This window comes from Kogia breviceps, chromosome 15 (genome assembly GCF_026419965.1).
Source record: "Kogia breviceps isolate mKogBre1 chromosome 15, mKogBre1 haplotype 1, whole genome shotgun sequence".
Lineage (NCBI taxonomy): Eukaryota > Metazoa > Chordata > Mammalia > Artiodactyla > Physeteridae > Kogia > Kogia breviceps.
In genome coordinates, this window is record NC_081324.1 from 52,006,788 (window position 1) to 52,028,912 (window position 22,125).

The window sequence follows — 22,125 nt, forward strand, 5'->3', positions numbered from 1 at the left end:
CACGTGGGATCAGTCAGGTGTTGTTTAAAAAACAAAGAAAGGAAGAAAGAAAAAAGCTGTTCAAGGACGTTTTCTGCGCAGGCTTGGTCAGGTGAGGCAGCCTCAGGGGACCGATACGGGCAGGAGCCCCGGGCCCTCCTCGGGGCTGCGCGGGTGGGAACGCAGTGGCTCCACAGCCAGGACTCTGCTTGCATAGGAATTGGGCGGATCAGGGGAAGCCTTTGGAAACTTTGGGCTCAGTGAAAGTTTCTGGATTTTCTTTCTCCCATACCCTATGTATTCTTCTCCACCCCTATTTTAAAAATACACAGATACGTAGCACAGAATACACACGCATGTGTAGTAGGTGTCTGAAGATTTCACTCGCTTCGGGCAAGTGGGGCTGAGCCAGACGGGTGGATGCTTACGCTGTGCCCTGCCTGCAGCAGTGCTGGGGATGGCCAGCTCCACGAAGAGAATGCCGGGGACACTGTCCTCAGAGACACCCTCAGACAAGCCTTATTTCCACTAATGTATGAAATACTTATTAACAGTTACCATACTGTGGGCCAAAACATACCACAAGGCGAAATTTCTTGGTGATCTTCTGCCCCTTTAAGGAAGTGTTTTGGATACCCAGCATATTTCTTCTCAATTTTATCCAAAGAAGAAGTAAGCATTAAAATGGAAGAAGCTTGGGCTTCCCTTGGTGGTGCAGTGGTTAAGAATCTGCCTGCCCATGCAGGGGACACGGGTTCGAGCCCCGGTCCGGGAAGATCGCACATGCCTCGGAGCAACTAAGCCCGTGCACCACAACTACTGAGACTGCGCTCTAGAGCCCGCGAGCCACAACTACTGAAGCCTGCGCGCCTAGAGCCTGTGCTCTGCACACAACAAGAGAAGCCACTGCAATGAGAAGCCCACGCAACTCAACGAAGAGTAGCCCCCGCGCACCGCAACTAGAGAAAGCCCCACGAGCAGCAACGAAGACCCAATGCAGCCAAAATAAATAAATAAATATTTAAAATAAATAAAATAAAATAGAAGAAGCTTTATTTTTATAATATCCAGGGATAATAATCATAACAACGAATTTATATTTGTATTAGAATAACTTTCAATGTAGATAAAATTTTATAGCCCAGGGCATCTTCGTGATCTCCTCCTGCTCCAAGACCTCCAGTGATCATCACAAAACACCAGAGTAATTCCCCCAACCAGCCCTGTGCTCAACCCTTGATGGCTCCCCATCACCTACAGAAAAAAAAAGCCAAGCTCTAGCTCTTTGGCTTGACACGTAGTCCTGCCCCAGCCTGAGTTTCACCTCCTCTTTCCACCACAACTAAAATACGCGCTGTTCTTTCCTCCCTGACCTTGAACACACTGTTCCCTATTCCTAGAATTGCCTTTTCTCCTTTATCTGACCTCTGAACTCTCATCCTTCAGGATTCTGTTCAAATATTGCCTGGTTCCTGATAATTTCTCATTCCCCAAAATGAGAAATTATTCTCCTTTCTGTGGAGAATATAACTTATAACTTAGTATATGCATTTAATGATCTGTTTGCCAGTGTCTGTCACTACTTTGCGATTTTAACAAACAGGAACTTGGTGTTCACTAATGGATACCTCTAGAACCTAGCCCAAGACATCACAAGTACTAAGCATCATTGTGCTGCAAAATGCAGGGGCGGTGGGGAATGCCACATCTCAGGCCTTTCATGAGATTAATATCATATGAATAAGAGGTCTAGCTACCTAGAATGAATCCATTAAAAGTATCAGTATTATTCATTTGTTAACTGAATGCTTGAATCTCACTCTATCAAATTTTACTCACATGGTCATGCAGAAAGTTCACGTTTAAATTTGTGCAAAGCGGACACAGTAAGAGCAGGCAGTTTGGAGGCAGAGCCTTGGAACGAGCCCTGGAATTCTCACTCGCTTGGCCCCTCTATGGCTCAGCTTCCGTGCTCTGCAGATTCACCAGGAGTATTAGTCACGCCCACCCCACAAGGCAAGCAGGTCCAGGAGAACCTGTCGATAATATTCCTGAAGTTCTATCACCAGCGCAGAGGACTTACTGTGAGGTGAGGACAGTAGTGGACACAAAAATAAATCGACATTTTCTGGCTCTCAAAGAGCCTACAGTTTCACGCAGGCAGCAAAGACAGACATGATGACAATAACACAAGCTAGACTTTGGTGACTGTTGTCAGACAGGTACAAGCAAAGTCGATTCACAGCACAAGGGAAGGAGTGAGTTTTGGCTGAGGGGATGGGAGGTAGGGGCTCAGGTATATTCTGTGCCTGTCCTGGGCCTGGGGGTTACGTGGGTATGTCGTTTAGTCCTCATAATATGGTGAGGTAAAGGGTGTTAGCCCATCTTAGAGATGAGCGCGGAGACTCGGAGAGGCTAAGTCATTTGCCGAAACCATACTGATGATACATGAGGCTTCCAACTGTGATACTAATGCTCTGTATGACACCAGCCTGATCCCCAAGCGGGATGGGGAGCCCTCTTGAAGGTAGTGGGACCACAGTCAGGAGGGTGGAGTGTCCCAGGTACAAGGCACCGTGTGGACAAAGATCCAGAGGGTAAATAAAGTTTGACAAAAGGGATAACCTCTGTGGGGTCTGTGTGTGTGTGTGTGTGTGTGTGTGTGTGTGTGTGTGTGTGTGTATGTGTGTGTGTGTGTGATGGGGGAGTGGGAAAAGGGGGTTGTGGCCTGATGGACTGGTAGACTAGGACTAGATCATGGAGTGCTTTGAGTTTCAGGCCTAAGGTAATTTTTTTACTAGTGATAATGATAATTTTTAAACACACAAAGTGATGACACTTTGTGATTACTGTGGTGCCTTTCTGAGGACCAGCTTAAAGGTCTTTCCAATCTGTGATGTCAAATTCCTGCTGCCATTTACCTCATTTTATGAATTGAGAAACTGAAACAAAGAACATTTTAGGAACTTGGGCAAAGTCATGGCACAAGGAACACCTTGAACACCTAGTCCCTGGCAATCTGAAATACTCTATACAAAACTTATTAACATCTGAACCCTGAGCCTCACTTTCCTCAACAGTAAAATGGTGATAATAACGTCTGTGAAGTTGTCTTGAAGAGCTTTTCAAACTTTATAAGATAGCACAGGGGAGGATGTACAGATAGGGAGATAAGCAAATATTTCCTGTAATCCTGGAAATGTCATTAGGGCCCTTTGGAATAGGGGTCTAATGTTCACAGAGATTTATCTGGAAGAGAGAAATCTGCAGCTCAATGAGGCTGTGCCGGTGGGCCCTCAGGAGAGGAAACCACCACCTTTGCACATCTAAACCACTAACAATTGCTGAATGTGCTACTTTGCTCCTGCTAGTAAAATCTTGTCAAACAGGAAACAGGTTTTTAAGGCAACGGGGTCCCCGTGAGTTCAAACTTCTGCTTTCAAATGTCCTTCCAAGATGCACAATTGGCACAGACTTACAGGAAATATTTAATTGGAATCGGAAGGCGCTGGCTCCACGGACCTTGTTTTATATTGTCTGCGGGCTCCTGCTGCAATGGCTTAGGCGTGGAAGCAGCGGTCACTCATTTTTATATTTGCCCGTGGGGAGTGAAACCAAAGTAGACTCCAAGGGTGCTGGGGGGCCTGAGTGCAGGCAGTCTCCATGGGGTCAAGAAAAGAAAGGAGTAAAACTGTTGCATGAGAATTAGGCTTAGAGGAGAGAAGGGCTGAGGCTGACTCCGAGTGACATATTTATGAGCTCGGTATCAGTTGCTTGTGCTGATAAGCGTTGGTCATTCAAGGAAGGAAAAGTCACCTTTGTGTATATAAAATATACAAGATTCATAGCCTGAAAGGACTGAACAGGAAAGCATTAGGTAAATAGAGGATTTCCCTTCAACTATAATGTGAAAATTAAATTACTTCAAGAAGGAAAAAGGAAGGTGTTTCTTTCTGAGTCAAATGTTGAGAAAACTAACGACTCAATTTGAAATCAAGGTTCACTGGCTTTCAGCCTTTTGTGGCCCACTTCTGAGAACACAGAGAAAAGAAATTACTCCTCCACAAAAGCCCTTCAGTCTCCCTTTTGCGGGTCCCCTGCCCAGCCTCAGAGTGAGAGAGAGCACAGGTTTTAGGGTGTGATGGATGGAGGTTAGGCTCTCAGATCTGCCTCTAACTGGCTTAGTGGGATTGGGCAAATTACCTGGTTCTCCAGGCCTCTTTCTTTATTTGCAAACTACGGATAGCAATAGCACTTGTGGGGACTTCGCTGGCGGTCCAGTGGTTAAGGCTGTGCTTACACTGCAGGGGGCACGGGTTCGATCCTTTGTCAGGGAACTAAGATCCCACAGGCCCCGTGGGCGAATAAAATAATTAACATTTTTAAAAGTGAAGAAATTATTTTAAGAGAAATAGCACTTGCCTCCTCAGATTGAGTGCGGATTAGATGAGAAAATGCACTTTCCTTGCCTTCCCAGTGCCTGGCACTTAGCAAGTGTTCCGTAAAGGTGAGCTATGATTATCACTGTGCCACAGACCACTGGTTTTTTTCCAGAGTTTTCCAATCGTGGGACACTGCAGAGTTTTGCAGTTATTCCCACTAAGTGTCAAGAAAGTCGCCCAAGCCCCTCCAAAAATAGATTTCGTTTTAAAATCTATGTCCGAGTCTAGAGCACTTTGGGAGGGGAAGGGTGGGGATAGAAGAAGAGCCCTTTCTGGTTATTCTAGACTGATTTCGTTTCCCAATCCCCAAACTACCTTTATCCATGGAAATGACCTCCATGCCTTCCTTGGCTTTTCGAGTATTCCATGGCTTCTGGATTAGATCTCCCAATGTAGATAAAGGTCCTTTTGCCCTACTCCAGCTACCCCTAAACCTTCCCCTTTCCTTGTTCCCGACTTCCTCTGGAACTGGCAAGATTCCGGTCTGATAAGCCTATTTCCATTCATAGTCAGGCTTTGCATATCTCAGAGCCCACCCTCACCCTCAGAATCTTCTCCTCTGTGAGCCACTAACTGACCCATCTCCTTTCAGGCACCACTGTGGGTTTCTGCCTGATGAGGGTTTGTGACAGATGTTCTTCCCTCAGGCTGGGTTAGACAAGATATTCTCTAGAAGATAAAAGACAGGAAAAGAAATTATCTTTACAGAATTTTCTATCACACTGGATAACCTCCTGTCCATTTGCATCCACCAAGTACACTCTTGGAAGCCCCTCTTCCAGTGACTCCAGCTTGGCAATGAGCTGCCTGCATGGAGTAAAAGTTGCTCACAGAAGCCCATTCTATTTTTTTCATTTTTTATTTGGCTTCTCTGCACAGCTTGTGGGATCTTAGTTCGCCCACCAGGGATTGAACCAGGGCCCATGGCAGTGGAAGTGCAGAGCCCTAACCACTGGACCACCAGGGAATTCCCAGAAGCCTGTTTTATAAATAGCTTTTCCTTCCTCAAGCCTCTCTATGACCTCAGCCACGGTAAAATATATCTCTAGTTTGATTTTAAGTCACGTTCTCATAACTCCTCACATGGGACTCACCCAAAATGAACATCTCCGGGGCATCCTAACATTTATCTTTATCTCATATCCCGCAGTTCATCAGCAAATTCGAATTCGCCTCCATTTATGTTCAGAACCCAGCTACTGGTCATTCCCTCCTTTGTTCCTGCCCTGGGACTGTCCACCATCATCTCTTACCCAGTTTGCTGCAGGAGGCTCCTAACTGGGCTCCCCGCCTCCCCCCCGCCCCTCTCGAGTTCATCTCACGCGGTAGCCAGAGGGGTCCTTTTAAAACTTAAGTCAGAGCACGTCACTTCTCTGCTCAAAACCCTCCAGTGAGTCCCCATCGCATTCTCAGTAGATGGTGAAGTGCCCTGTTGGCCCCCTTCACTTGCTGCTACACTTTCCACGGCTTCAGTTACCTACTGTCGGAAAATATTAAATATTAAATTCCAGAAATAAGCACTTCATAAGTGGGTTTTTTGTTTGTCTTGTGTTTTGTTCTTGAGGGAACTTAAATTTTAGCTCCCCAACCAGGGACTGAATCCAGACCCCTGCAGTGAGAGCACCGAGTCCTAACCACTGGACCGCCAGGGAATTCCCTCATACATTTTAAATTGCCCGTTGTTCTGAGTCGTGTGACGAAATCCACTCTCTCCCACCCAGGACGTGAATCATCCAGGTTATCCTACTTATGAGTCACTTAGTTAACAGATGACTGTCATGGTATCACAGTGTTTGTGTTCAAGTGACTTATTTTACTTAATAATGGCCCCAAAGCACAAAAGTAGTGATGCTGGCAATTCGGATATTCTCTTACTCTGGCTAATTTATAAATTAAACTTTATAATACATACATACCTTTTAAACACAGGTATGTATGTATAGGAAAAGCATAGAATATATAGGGTTGGGTACTATCTGCTGTTTCAGGCATCCACTGGGCGCTCTTGGAACGTATCCCCCGAGCATGGAGGTGGGGCGACTGTATGGCCCACACGGCCCTGCACCACCCAGCCTCCATGTACCTGTCTCACCTCATCTACCATCCTCCCCCTCACTCAGGTACTTCTGCAGCCACACTAGTGTTCTCTGGGTTCCTCAGACATGCCAAGAACAGCTACCTCAGGGCCTTTGCACATTCCATCTGCCTAGATTGTTCTTCTCTAAACAGCAACAGGGCTCACTTCCTCACCTCCTTCAGCTCTTTCTTGAAATCTCACCGTCTTAACTAAGCCTTTCCTGACTGTTGTATTTAAAATTGCAACCCCTGCTCTCATATCCTATATATTCATGTCCTGGTTTATTTTTCTCCATATCATAGGTCACCACTTAACTAGTATGTAGTTGATCATTTATTTTGTTGATTTTACATCTCATCTCACTGACCTCACTAGAATGTAAGCTCTGGAAGGGCAGGGGTTTTGTCTGCTTTGGTTCTGTATCTCCAGCGTCTGGAGCAATGTCTGGTACCCAGGAGATGCTCTAATCATACTCAGGCTCAAAAACCCTTCCTTCAATGCCTCAGTCCTGTGGGAGGTGGGCATAATCATTCAAGTGAGAATAGGAGTTAGAACTGGTCTTAAACCCCCTTGTCCACCATTTACTACCTGTATGCCCTTGAGCAAGACACCTAACCTCAAAACCTTAGGTTCTTATCAGTAAAATGGGAATAATAACAGTGTCCATCTCATAGGATTGTGTGGTTAAATAATTTCTAGAAAGTATTCTGTCCAGAACTTCAATAAGTGATAAATTTATTATTGTTGCTATCATTATTCTCAGGTGTCATAAACACCCAAAGTAAAACTCTTCAGCCACAGGATGGAAGAAAAAGGACATGGAATCCTTTTTTAACTAATTACCAAGTGGGAGAGCAGCTGTGACTCAGGGATGTGTTGGACTTCTCACTAGAAATTGCTGCATTTCCATTATTGTAAAGTATACCACTAACAACTTCCTTAGAGAAGAAAAAAAGGGCATGGCAGGAAGTAGAAAAATATTTTCCAACTGCTGCAGACTCCCTGCATTAATCAAGTGTTTTCTTCTTCCAATGGGGTAATCTCAAGTACATGACACAAGATAAACACAGAGCCATGCTCCATTAAATTTATGAAAGGATGTTGTTTATTTTTATCACATTTATTAGACTTGAAAGATATCCTTTAGTTCTCAGATCAACATCAGCATCCATGTTTATTTCTGGGTTGCTGAGTGCTTTAACAAAGAATAGAAGGCTGATCTTTCACCTCCTGCAGGCTAGACACGAGCCAGAGAGTGAGGGTTGAAGATGGTTCTGGGGGTGACACACTGCACTGATATGTTGGGGTTTTATTTTTTAATTAATTAACTTTTTTTGGCTGTGCCTCGTGGCTTGTGGGATTTTAGTTCCCTGACCAGGGATGGAACCCAGGACCTCGGCAGTGAGAGAGCAGAGTCCTAACCACTGGACCGCCAGGGAATTCCCTGTTGGGGTTTTATTTCATTTATTTTTAAAAAATAGATATCATTTTCTTTAAATTTTTTTTTTTGATGTGGACCATTTTTAAAGTCTTTATTGAATTTGTTACAATATTGCTTCTGTTTTATGTTTTGGTTTCTTGGCCGCGAGGCATGTAGGATCTTAGCTCCCTGACCAGGGATCGAACCTACACCCCCTGCACTGGAAGGCAAAGTCTTAAGCAATGGACCGCCAAGGAAGTCCTCCTGTTGGGTTTTGGTTTTGTTTGTTTGTTTGTTTGTTTGTGGCTGCACTGGGTCTTTGTCCCTGCACGCGGGCTTTTTCTCTGGTTGTGGCGAGCAGGGGCTACCCTTCATTGCGGTGCACAGGCTTCTCACTGCGGTGGCTTCTCTAGTTGCAGACCACAGGCTCTAGGCACATGGGCTTCAGTAGTTGTGGCACATGGGCTCAGTAGTTGTGGCTCACGAGTTCTAGAGCGCAGACTCAGTAGTTGTGGCTCACAGGCTTAGTTGCTCCACGGGCATGTGGGATCTTCCTGGACCAGGGCTCGAACCCGTGTCCCCTGCATTGGCAGGCAGATTCTTAACCACTGAGCCACCAGGGAAGTCCTTCCCTGTTGGTTTCTTTTTTAAATAAATTTTATTTATTTATTTATTTATTTTTGGCTGCATTGGGTCTTCGTTGCTGTGCACGGGCTTTCTCTAGTTGTGGCAAGTGGGGGCTACTCCTCGTTGACGTGTGCGGGCTTCTCATTGCGGTGGCCTCTCCTGCTGTGGAGCACGGGCTCTAGGCACACGGGCCTCAGCAGTTGCAGCACGTGGGCTCAACAGTTGTGGCTCATGGCCTCAGTAGTTGTGGCTCACAGGCTCTGGAGCACAGGCTCAGCAGTTACAGCGCACAGGCCTAGTTGCTCCACAGCATGTGGGATCTTCCCGGACCAGGGATCAAACCCGTGTCCCCTGCATTGGCAGGTGGACTCTTAACCACTGCACCAGCAGCGAAGCTGCCTTGTTGGGGTTTTAAAACAGCTTTTTTTCTGGTGATTTAAGGCAACCTGGAATTCTGTGAGATTCAGAAAATGGGAATGGATCTATCTGCTGGGAGAAGTGATCAACTCTGGGTAGGCTGCTGGAGCTTTACTTGGGCTTCTCATGAGTGGTGACCGCACTATCCATGATTCAGAGCAGTTCAGTGCTCTGCCACTGCCTACGCAGCCAAGAAATGGCTCACATAACGCTTCCCCAGCTGCTCCCCTGCCCTCCCCCGTTGCCTCTCAGCACTGCTGCCTTCCCTTCTGGAGAAGTCCAATGATGCAGAGATCATGGCTAGGACAGTGACCTCTGCACCGCTGGACTTCCCCAGGAGGGAAGCATGATCTCATGGGTGTCTTCCCTGGCCCTGTGATCCTGTCCCGCAGTGCTACTACGCTCATGCTTCCCTCTACTCTACTTCTGAGCTCAAAAGGAGATAGGGGAGTTGTTAGGCAGTGAAGATTTCTCCATCTTTTATCCTTTACTATCCTCTTAATATCAAAAGTATCAAAATTACTCTTAACTCCAAATAAAACTAAAACAGGGATCTCAGATATTTTACCTCTTTTTTTTTTTAACGGAAGACAATTTGGTAGGATTTTTGATGACAGAGGCTCGAGGATAAATGCCCTAGGAGGGTCCAAAATATTCTCCCAATCCTAACAACAGGCAGGGCATGACTGAAGTACTGAGGGCTGAGCGGGGAAGCCCGGGTACTTGGAGATTTCTGGGTCTTATTGCTCCAAGAACATCTGCTGTTAGATGCTAATTCTGCAAGCCCCGCCCCCATCCCACTACCATTTCCAGTACATTCCCTTCACAGAAGATTTAGTCCAGGACCAGGCCAACATCCTCCTTCCCTCCCCACTTCCTCCACACTCAAACCTCCCCAGGCCTACTGCTCATCCAAAAATCAACCTTCCTGAATATTCACCCCACAGTGAAGGCTGGCACAAATGCCTGTGGTCAGGCCCCCCAGGAAAGCCACTGCCCCCAACACAGTAACAATGACTAAGTCTCCCAAAGGATACGCAGTCAGTTCCCAGGAAGGGTATCCCCTGCAGTGGGATGGGGCACCAGCTTTCTGGTCTGAAACCAGATTGGCGCCACTCCTTTGGAGTTAGGACCATACTAAGGCAGTGGCCGGAGTCTGGAAAACATGCTCTTTAGCCATTTACCCGAAGTCTAAGAAAAGGTAAAGCCTTTGCATTTCACCTGAAAGAAACGGTCACCCTGGAGACAGAGGACACTGAAAAATTGCCATTCTTCACCTGTGCTTGGAAAGGCTCTCGTCCTCAGTGAGAGACTCTTTGTGATTAAAACTACCTTTAAGGCTGATAAAAGGATGCTTGAAACCTCCTGACTGTGCTGAACACTCAGGTGACTTGGGGAACTGTGTTAGGTGGGGTCTCTGATCTTCCTTCCCTGTTGCTCTCTAATGCTCCTGGAGCCTGCAAACTCTAGCCACAGCCCTGTGGGCTGCAAGGCACCCTGTACTCAGGCAGCACATGTGTAGATCCAGCTTGGGAAAGCTGCTCAATCAGCCCCGGCCTCTGTCCTCTGCTGTAAAATGGAGACCTTGGGCTTACGAGCTTTGCAATCCTTTCCCCCTCCAAAGTTCTGGGATTCTGTGCAAGCATTGACTTCCCCTATGACGCTTTTGGGCCTGGAGTGAAGTCATCAGAGTGGTAACCAGTGGTCCCTGAATCAAAAAGGTCTCCTGCAGGTCGTGTGTCCACCACGCTCAGAATGCCTGCCCCTCAGGAGTCAGCTCTGCAGGGCCCCCCAGGAAGCCCCTGGGAGGATGGAGTGACCCCCACCCAAAAGGAGACTGTCTTTGTGCTGAGATCACGACGGCGTCAGCCCTGGGTTATGGATGAGAGTGCCTGAGATGAGTCCTGCCTCGTTGAACAGAACAGCTCGGTCATTTAATCATACTCTTTTTTTTTTTTTTTTTGAAACTACCAAGTCCTTTCCCCTGAAACTACAGGGGGGGAGGAGCTGTGTGTCAGAGGCACAAGAACAAAGGACACCCTCCCCCAGAGAGGAAATGCAGAGAGGATTATCCTTTTTCAAAGGTACGGTAATGAAATACTTTCCTTCCCCTGGACAGGCAATTTTATCAGGATTTACCGTGGGGAACAAGATGCGATTGCCTCGATATATTGGCATAATATCTCCCCCTCCCCGAAATGATCACCCAGACGGCTGCTAAATGCTTTCTGCTTGAAGATGAAACCCCTTTCAACTGGGCGTCTTCCATCCCGACCAGGGCCCTCACTTCGCCTTTGCCCAGTGACTGCCTCCTTCACTGAGCTGGCGGGTTCTGGCTGCCCAGATCTGGAACATTCTCCCTGTTATCTTTACCCCTCACCTCCACGCAGCGTGGGTGTTCAACTAGCCAAAAAGGGAGCAGCTAGACCATCCCCACAAAAGTCATAGAATTCCTGAAGTCCTCTCCGGATCTTTACTGAGACTTGGCAGCTGCAGTGGGGGGAGTCCAGGGGCGGGGACTCCCAGAGAATCCCATCATGAAGATGTGACCTTTTTGCCTCTCGGAATGGAAGAAAGGGGAATGCTGGGTAATCGGCAAAGCCTCCTGCTGGCCGGAGCTTACCCGACCCGACGAATTCGCCTCTGTGGCCCCTCTGTCCTATTGCTCGAGCTGGACACTTCAGCCAACAAAGCCAGGTAGGCTCCCCAGGGCAGGGCTGGGAGGCCACTGCTGTTGTTCCCACCACTTTCTGGCTAAGAGAACATGGAAGCTGTCCAGACATGGCAGCTGCCTGCCTGCCACCTCCGGGGCCTTCTTTCCAGAGGAATTTGAGAACAGAAACTCGAAAGGGGATCAGGTGGTGGGTTGGAAGGTGTAATCTCCAAGGAGAACAATGCGAAGTCCGAATATCAAGCAGACTGATAGCGGGAGACACTTGCATACAGAGCCCCACTGTCCTGATGCTGAGCTCCGTTGATAACCGAACCCATGACTAATGGACCTGCCACCCTGCCCATCCCCAAGTCATGCATATGACTGAGAAAGACTCAGATCTCAGGTTAGAACTTCAACCCAATAGTAGGTTAATAAATTCTTCAAGCTTAAATTAAACTTACTCATGAGATTGCTGTTCAATCCCCCCACCATTTTACCTCTTCCCCACCCACCCCATTCTGCAATTAGGTAAAGAGGATTGAAATCTCTAGGATTTTTTATCAGGACTTTCTGCTCAAGATAACTTGTCTCTAACCCAACTTGTCCTGACAGCACTTTGGCGTGGGTACTTCAAGAGCCCTGTTTCTGGTGAGTTGCGAGATCTCCAGGAAGACCAGGTCTCTGAATCAGACTGTCAAACCTGACATGAATTACCCCAGAGAGACAGCAGATTTAAATGTCAAGAAATAAGGGTTTGTAGGTGTTTTCTTCTTGTGGTGTTTGGTTTTTCAGGAAGCCTAGAAAGCTCAGAAAGACTTAAGTGAAGTGGGGGAATTTCTAACATTATCTTCCACTTTCTAAATTAAGAACACCTTTCATCAGAAGCATATTTTACACAAGGCACTTCCGACCTCCAGACCAAAAAAGAAAGAAAAAAAAAAAAGATATAAGAAAATAAAAACTAACTCATGAAAAGAAGCCTGTTTTCTCCATTTGGTAGGAAGACTATGATAAACCTTCATTTTAAAATTTTAATTCTGGAACATATGATTACATCATAAGTTGCCCAGGATAAAATCAGTGGCATCCACCTGTGTATCAGCCCAGTATGATACAGTTGTTTTTGTCTAAAGGGACTTTTTCAAAGCTCTGTGAGTCAAAGAAACGTTGTAGAGGTGCATGCCTACCAAAACTCTCAGACTTCTGATTGGAAAGGAATTCTTTCCTTTGAAGCCTCCCCAGCTTGTGTGAGCAGCTGAGAAAGCAGAGTGATGGTCCCCTCATTATATGAAGAGACCTGAACCAAGAATGACTCAAGCCTGAAGAGGCTTCCATCTTCCATCACAGTGATGGCTGGCCCCCATTCACATTCCAACACATACACAGAGGCAATGATGACAGTCCTTAGTTGCACTAAGAAGGGATATGGAACTAGAATGGAAAGAGGTCTCAGCTGTAAAATAGGGGCTTGGACTTCCAGTATAAGATGAATAAGTCCTGGGGATGTAACGTACAGCACGGTGACTGTAGTTAACAATACAGTATTGTGTACTCGAAAGCTGCTGAGAGAGTAGATCTTAAAAGTTCTCAACACAAGGGAAAAAAATTCTAACTGTGCGGTGATGGATGTTAACTGGACTTATTGCGGTGAACATTTCGCAGTGTATACATATAGCAAATCATTATGTACCCAAATCGAATACAATGTTATATGGCAATTACGTCTCAATTTAAAAAAATACAGGCTTGGGGCAGAACTTCATCTCATGAGAATAGTGATGCCCGTTAAGCAAACTCGGGTGGGGGGGGAGGTTCTAATTCCCCCCAACCCAACCCCACTGAGAAAAGTGTTCACATCTCCCCAGACACAGCTCCAAGGGGAGAAGGAGGACTCAGCGGCCTTGCTCTGCGTCTTGAGCTGAGTCAGCATTTCACTAACCGCTCTGACTTTCTTCTCTAAACCTTGCACATTTAACATTCCCCGCATTGGCTCCCATTCAGACCTCCTCTCCATAAACCACCGCGAAGGAGCCCGGCAATGAGCCCCTCGGAAAGCCTCTGTTCTGACCAGAGGGTCGGGAAGCGACCCTTCTTTCTGATGAGGGAGTTGGGTTCTTCTCAGATCTGCTAAGTGAGACCAAAAAAAGAGCCAACGTAGGGCAGAGGGTAAGGTTTACCTTCCAAAACACCGCCAAGTGTACGGGCCTTTCTGTATTTCCATCCTTGACTGAAAGTTCATTTTGCAGCCCTGCCCATTAAAAGATGTTAAATATTTTTCAAAGAAAAAAAAAAATGCATAGCTATTAGATCCGAGAAGTAAATCCTGTTGTAGAGTGGCGATTGTAATGTCATCTGATAAGAAAACAGTAAACAATGAAGTCCCCAGGGCCACATAACTGCTGCTTCCCCCTTGGCATGGGGCCATCCGTTTGCTCCCAGGGTGGCCTAGAACAGTCTGCTACTCCTGCTGGGCAAATGGACAACCGAACCATTCTAGGCAATGGGTTATCCCCAATGGGTTATCTAGATAACGGGTTATCCATTATCTACCAGAGATGGGGATGCCCCCTGACTCTTTCCCAAAAGCCTGGGTCATTCATATGTATTTTTCTATGGCCACTTACCTTTCATATATATGAAGTAGTATTACTTACAAACTTCATTTCAGAAAAAAAATTTAAGCATCATATTTTCATTCTTTTCTACCCCACCCCGTACACTTTACACTTTTCCATGGTGACTGGTTGATTTTGTTTACTCTTTTATTTGTTAAGCCTGGGCATTTCTGCTGCCCTCCAGGTCATGGCTACAGTGTGGTTCTCCTTCTGCATTTCTTTGTAACAAGGATGTATTAGTTCCCCTTTGTAGACACCCGGAACCACCAATGACCTCCTTCTTCATCAGGGTTAACACATTTATTTCCTCAAACTATCTTTTTGGGTTGTTGTTTGCTTTTTTTTTTAATACTTCTTAAATCACAGAAATTGATTTACTAATCCTAGACATACTGTTCCTGGTGTTTATGTGTTGTTTACAAAAAAAAAAAAAAAGAAAGGAAAGGAGAGGAGCAGATAGTAAGAGAAGTTTAATACCTAAGCATGGATCGGGTGTCAGCTCTTCTCATGGAGGATTTAACATCTTGTTTCCAAAAATGTGTTCTCAGGGGAGGTTAGCGGTCAATTGTCAAATACTTCTGATGCTACTCTTAGTTAGCAAGTTCCATAATTAACCAATCATATCAGGAGAGTTTATAGCCCACATTTGTTACTTTAACTGTAATTTGGTTCTTTCACACAAGGCAATGGCTCTAGTCTGTAGGTCAGAGCCACGGAGAAGAAACAGGCAGCTGTCAGCAGCCCCGACACTGTCTCAATTTGCTATGTCACTCTGGGTAATTCATTTAGCCACAGGGTCTTCATTTCTTCATGCAAAATAGACTTTCTTCCTGCCTACACACAACTCAGGGCCATTGCAAGATTAAAAGAGTGCTGGCAAAGCCGCTTGCAAGAAAGAGATAGGGGGCTTCCCTGGTGGAGCAGTGGTTGAGAGTCCGCCTGCCAATGCAGGGGACACGGGTTCGTGCCTCAGTCTGGGAAGATCCCACATGCCGCAGAGCGGCTGGGCCTGTGAGCCATGGCCGCTGAGCCTGCGTGTCCAGAGCCTGTGCTCCGCAACGGGAGAGGCCACAACAGTGAGAGGCCTGCATACAGCAAAAAAAAAAAGAAAGAAAAAGAAAGAGATAGGAATCATTCATTCACTCGTTCAATCAGCATTTCACGTGGACCACCATGCGTATGAGACACATCGCCTGGCGCAAGGATGAGGAGATATGAGGGATCCTGGAGCCTTAGACAGTCTTGCTGTGGCATCAAATGAGACTCACTCAGGTCAGAGAAGTGCAGGGGGACAGCTACAGGGGAGGAGAGAGGTGACCATCTTGTGTGAGCCCAGCTGTGAAGATCTGTGAGCAACAGTCCTGGTTTTAAACCCTCTGACTTTGTCCCTATGCGGGTGCTTGTTATTGTCAAATAAAAATCCTCGTTATCAATTTTAGACTGGGAAAACTTGGGCCCTACAGCCTGAGAGGTGACTGCTCTGACCTGTTGTGGGACCAGTCACTTTGGTAAGCCAACTGAATTGATGATAATTGAGGTGGAACCATCTGTCAGTTCCTTTTTATAGCCCCAACCTATCTTATGATGTGAAATGGCAAACTACTTGCTCCAGAGAAGAACTTGATTTTGAGAAGACACTGTAAAGTTGTGATAGAGACTCATGGAAAATGCTTTTTTCAGAATTCAATGGGATTCTTTGCTATTCTTTTAAAAAGCAATAAACTCTTTAATCATCTCAACTGGTGAATTTAATAATAAATTTAATCCATTGCCAACTCTGGCATATGTTAGGTTTTTAGTCATATGTGTACCTAGTGCCTTTAAGATACATTTAGGCAGAACTTGCGTAAAACATGGAAACTAGGGTTTTGTGTCGGGGAGCCTGATGTCCACCCCACGAGAGTATTTCTCCCAGCTGATCTTGGGAGATGTGCAGCACCTCTGACCTGCCACATCCAAGCTGAACACAGGCGTGTGGAGAGCCAGGGGGATGTTTCTTTGGTCAGATCAAGGGGTCTCAGGTCCCCAAGACCAAGGCAAGGTTAGGAGGGCTTTTAAAACATCTAACAGGGCTTCCCTGGTGGCGCAGTGGTTAAGAATCTGCCTGCCAGTGCAGGGGACACGGGTTCGAGCCCTGGTCCGGGAAGTTCCCATATGCCACAGAGCAACTAAGCCCATGCACCACAACTACTGAGCCTGCTCCATAGAGCCCGTGAGACACAGCTACTGAAGCCCGCGCACCTAGAGCCTGTGCTCCACAACAAGAGAAGCCACTGCAATGAGAAGCCCGCGCACCACAATGAAGAGTAGCCCATACTCGCCGCAACTAGAGAGAGCTCATGCGCAGCAAGGGAGACCCAACGGAACCAAAAATAAATAAATAAATAAATAAATAAATAAATAAATAAATTTAAAACATCTAACATTTATTCTGATATTATCTAGCTACATATGCCTCCCCCCACCAGATCCTTGAGAGTAGATCCTTCCTACCTTCCTTCCTTCCTTCCTTCCTTCCTTCCTTCATTTACTTTTACCTCTAACTTCTAGCTCTGTCCCAGGCATTCAGTAGCTGCTCAAAATCCATTGAGCAGGGGAACTAAGGTTGACTTCCTGGCAGGCCCAGATTGTTCCAGCAGGCCTGCACATCCCCCACCCTCTCCCCATCACTGATGTTGTGAGGAAGGGGCTGTCACCTACCTAAAGAAACTTAACTCCAGGCCATCCTGTGTCCCTCCTTGAACCCTCCCCCCATCCCCATCCCCAGCCTCTCTGGTCACAAGGAGAAGGCTGAGCTACTGGAGAAAGGACCCCTGGTTCTATGCAGCCCACCCCCCTGGTTCTGTGCCCCTACGCGCCTCTCTGAATGCATGAGAGACAATGGGGTCTAAAATTTTCCCTCCCTTTTCTTCTGAAATAGGGTTCAATGGGCACGATGAGAAGCTACCCCAGGCGGGGCTTCAGGGCTTCCAAAGACCCCACGCTTAGCTCAGTGCTCTGCTCTCACTCTCTTGAAACTCTTAATAATTCTTGAACAGGGAGCTCTGCATTTTCACTGGGCCTTGGGTCTTGCAAATTAGGTAGCAGTCCTGTCCCTCAGGCACAGGGCATTAACAACAAGAAAATGGAAGGGTGAAATCAAAGTGTGCTTATCAAATAATGTCTTTGGGGGGAAAAAAAAGTCCCAAGTTAACTTTCATCATTGGCCAGCTTGTAAACAGGAAGTATCTGTAAATTGAAACTGGGGGAAATGAGTCTTTTCTCTTGGAAGAAAGGTGGTGAGCCCAGAGGACACATTCTTTGCTGCCTGTGACCCCTTCTGGGTCTGACACAGAGGTCTGTTGGCAGGAAGCATGAAGAAATTTAAGTTGTGACGGTTGAGTGGTGGGCTAAAGGGAAAAAACCATTTTGCCTTAATTTTTTAAAAATTTACCCTTCATTTAATGGTAAACAGACATCTCAATGGAAGAATCATAGGCTTCAAGGAGGTAAGGAATGGAAGTTATACAATGTACTATGGCACTAAACTGAGCCTATAGATTCTTCCTGTCATATTTTATCCTCTCGGTTCCAAAAAGAAACAGAAAAGATGGTTACAGAGATGAGTGTACAGGAAAACTTGGTTAGTTATATCTTTAGCCATTATCAAAGGAGTCTTGAAGTGTTACAGGAAAAATTACTTGAAATTTCTGAATGGATTTTGTTAAGACATTGTGGTGTCCTTGTGTTTTGTTTTTTCCAGCTTAAATCTCTTAGCTGTGGGGAAAAAAACACAGCCTTTAATATCAAATAAAGGGAGATGGGAGTCTAATTATTGGGTGTCCAGAGTAGGAATTCTTTCCAGTCAGCTCATTCCTTGTATCTGTCCCCAGGGAGTGCCTTGCATCCAAGTTGCCATAGAACTTTTCGTCACCTTCAACAATGAATTTTGCAGTATGCACTTATCTTTTTTAAAAATTTTTGTAAAATAAACTTTTTACTTTAAAATGGTTTTAGGGACTTCCCTGGCGGTCCAGTGGTTAAGACTCTGTGCTTCCACTTCAGGGCACATGGGTTTGATCCCTGGTTGGGGAACTAAGATGTCACATGCCACGTGGCACGGCCAAAAATAAATAAATGAAAGGAGTTTTTTTTTTTTTAAAAAAAAAAACATGAACTTTAAAAAAATAAAAATAAATGGTTTTGGAATTACAAAAAAGTTGCAGAGTTAGTACAGAGAGTCCCCGTATACTCTGCACCCAGTTCCCCTACTGTTAACATCTTCTGTAACCATGGTACTTTTGCCATGACTAAGAAACCAAGTCTTTCCCCTCACATTTTGTATGATTCTATTTATATGAAATGTCCAGAATAGGCAAACCCTTAGAAAGCAGATTAATGGTTGCTGGGGACTGAGGGCAGGAGGGAATGGGCAGTGAGTGCTTAATGGGTAGGGAATTTCTTTGGGGGTAATGAAAAGGTTCAGAAGCTAGAGAGTGGTGATGGTTGCACTTATCTTGTGAATGTCCTGGAAGTTACTGGCTTGTGTGTTTTAACGTGGTTAACTGAATATTCTGTGAATTTTATCTCAATTTTAAAAGAATGTCCAGACAGCAGCCTAGAAATTTTAATTTTGCAATTCTGGGATGAGGCTTTCTTGAAAGCTTCCCAGATGATTCTAAGGTGTAGCTGGGATTGACTGAAAACCACTGACCAGCTGGGAATTCAAGTAATAGTAACTAAGGATGGGTAGTACTGAGCACTCCAGGTGTGGTTCACAGGAAGGGGATGGAGCTTTAGAAGATGGAGGGCCAACTCCAAACTCTTTCACTTTGCTGCTCAGCATCTGTGTCCTGCAGCATCGGCTCCACCTGGGAGCTTGTGAGAAATGTAGACTCTCCAGCCCCACCCCAGATCCCCTGAATCATAACTTGCCTTTTAACAAGATCCCCATGGCTAAGAAACCAACTTCGGTACATTGCTATCAACTAAACTTCATGCTTTATTCTTTTTCCTTTTTTCTTTTTTTGAATTATGAGCTGGTACCCAGCTTTCTTTTTCTTATTTATTTATTTGTTTATTTATTTATTTGGCTGCATCGGGTCTTAGTTGCAGCACGCGGGATCTCTGTTGGGGCGTGTGGGATCTTTCGTTGCATCACGAGGCCTCTTCATTGCGGGGCGAGGGCTTCTCTCTAGTTGTGGTGTGCGGGCTAGAGAGCACGGGCTTAGTTGTCCCGTGGCATATGGGATCTTAGTTCCCCTGTATTGAACCCGTGTTCCCTGCATTGGAAGGTGGATTCTTTTTTTTTTTTTTTTTTTTTTTTTTTTTTTGCGGTACGCGGGCCTCTCACTGTCGTGGCCTCTCCCGTTGCAGAGCGCAGGCTCCGGACGCGCAGGCTCAGCGGCCATGGCTCACGGGCCCATCCGCTCTGCGGCATGTGGGATCCTCCCGGACCGGGGCACAAAACCGCGTCCCCTGCATCGGCAGGCGGACTCTCAGACACTGCGCCACCAGGGAAGCCCGGAAGGTGGATTCTTAACCACTGGACCACCAGTGAAGTCCCTTCATGTTTTATTCTGATTTCATTAGCTTTTCCACTGATATCCTGTCACTGGTCCAGGATACCACATTGCATTTCATTGTCATGTCTTTTTTGTTTCCTCTGGTCTATGACAGGTTATCAGACTTTTCTAGTTTGTTAATGACCTTGACAGTTTTGAGGAGTACCGGTCAGGTCAGGTATTTTGTTGAATATCCCTCAATTTGGGTCTATCTGATAATTTTCTTATGGTTATATGGGGTTATGGGTAAGACCACCATGAAAGTGAAGTGCCCTTCTCACCACATCACATCAGAAGTACAAGCTATCAACACGACTTATCGCTGAAGATATTGACCTTGATCACCAAGCCAAGGTAGTGTTTGCCAGATTCCTCCACCGTGAAGTTACACCCCCTCCCCCTTCTACCTTTTGAAAGCAAGTCACTCAGCACAGCCCACACTCCAGGTGGGGAGAGGCTGGGGGGGGAACTTAGCTCCACCCCCTGGCAGAAATTTCTATCTAAATTATTTGGAATTCTACAAAGATTTGCCTCTTCTCTCCTCGTTTATTTATATCAGTATGGACTCATGGATATTTATTTTATACTTTGGGTTATAATCCAATACTACATTGTTTATTTTATTGCACAAATTATTCCAGCTTTAGCCATTGGGAGCTCTCAGGTTGGGTCTTGTGTCCCTTTGATGTGCTCCCATCGTTTTGTTTTGTTTTGTTTTGTTTCATTTCGTTTTACTTCCTTACTTGCCAGCACTGCAAGATGCTTCAGCCTTATCTTGTATTTCCCTGCTCCAGCCTTAGCATCAGCCTTTTTTCCAAGGAGTTCTTGTTCCTTTTACTGGACAATGATATTAGAAACCAGGATCTGCGTGCTGGGGTCACCTACCATTTTGTCCCTACCCTGGACCTCAACCTTAACTCTCAGTAACTCCTCTGCTTAAGAGTCTCTGTAGTTCTGATTATCTGCAGAACGAAGTCCAGACTCGCTTACTTGGCATCAAGGCTCTCTTACAATTAGCTCCCAATCCAGCTTCCTTGGGGCTTATCTTAACTCCCCACAGGTCTCTTATACCTCACCCAGATACTCACAAGGTCCTCAAATCCTCTTACCCTCTCGCATCTCCCCAACTCTGTTTATTCAGTTCCTGCCACTTGGCCCATCCTTTCTCTATAATCTCACAGTGTCAAAATCCACCCCCATTCAACACTTAGGATAATTTCACCTCTTCCACTAGTCCTCTGAGTCTTCCCAACAGGAAATGATGACTTCTTCCTTTGAAATCGCAGAGATACCAGGTTTACATGCAAAAGCATGAGCAATCTACAAAATATTTTGAGATCCCTAGTTTCACTTAATTCTCCTACAACCTATTTTGCAGGTAAGGAAATTAACCACCCCCTTCCCCCAAAAAAGAAATTAAAGCCTAGGATGATAAAGTGACTTTTCCAAAGTTACATAGCTAGTAAGAGGCCAAAGCCAAGGTTAGAAACCAAGTCTTCTGATTCCAAATCCAATCCTCTTACTATCTGTCCATTTTACCTTGTATTATCTTTATTTGGATGTCTATGATCCCTCTTGCTTGATCATAACCTCCATAAGGATCGGGGGTATATCCCACTTCTTTCTTTTTTTTTTTTTTTTTGGCCTCGCTGCATTGCTTGCAGGATCTTAGTTCCCTGACCAGGGATTGAATCTGGGCCACGGCAGTGAAAGCACAGAGTCCTACCCACTAGGCCGCCAGGAAATTCCCAGTCCCATGTATTTTTATATGACTCCCAACACCGAAAAACATGTTTGGAGGGCTTCCCTGGTGGCGCAGTGGTTGAGAGTCCGCCTGCCGATGCAGGGGACGTGGGTTCGTGCCCCGGTCCGGGAAGATTCTACATGCCGCGGAGCGGCTGGGCCCGTGAGCCATGGCCGCTGAGCCTGCGCGTCCGGAGCCTGTGCTCTGCAACGAGAGAGGTCACGACAGTGAGAGGCCCGCGTACCGCAAAAAAACCCACAAACAAACAAACAAACAGAAAAAACATGTTTGGATATGGTAGGGACCTGATAATTGTTGACGAATAAATCAATAAACAAAATCTCTTTAAAAACAAAAAGGACATATCGATTTACTTTTCCACGAGGAATATTATAACCTGCTATCTCTTTCACCTGCATTATTACTGCCACCAGCATTACATTTTCTGGTTTTTGTTTTGCTTTTATCTTTGCCAACCTTACAGGCACCAAAAACAGGATCACATTGTTGTCTTAATTTGTGTCTCTTGATTACCAGTGATTTTGAAAATATTTTCATGTATTTATAGGTACTGAATAATCCATCTACATCATTTCTGTGTCCAT

At 45.7% G+C, this 22,125-nt stretch overlaps 1 long non-coding RNA gene across 2 annotated transcripts in view; it reads left to right on the forward strand.

Moving 5' to 3' along the window:
- The window catches only part of LOC136792647 (uncharacterized), a 61,116-nt gene that overhangs the window by 38,360 nt on the left and 631 nt on the right, over window positions 1–22,125 (forward strand). The gene's annotated exons all lie outside the window — the stretch shown is intronic.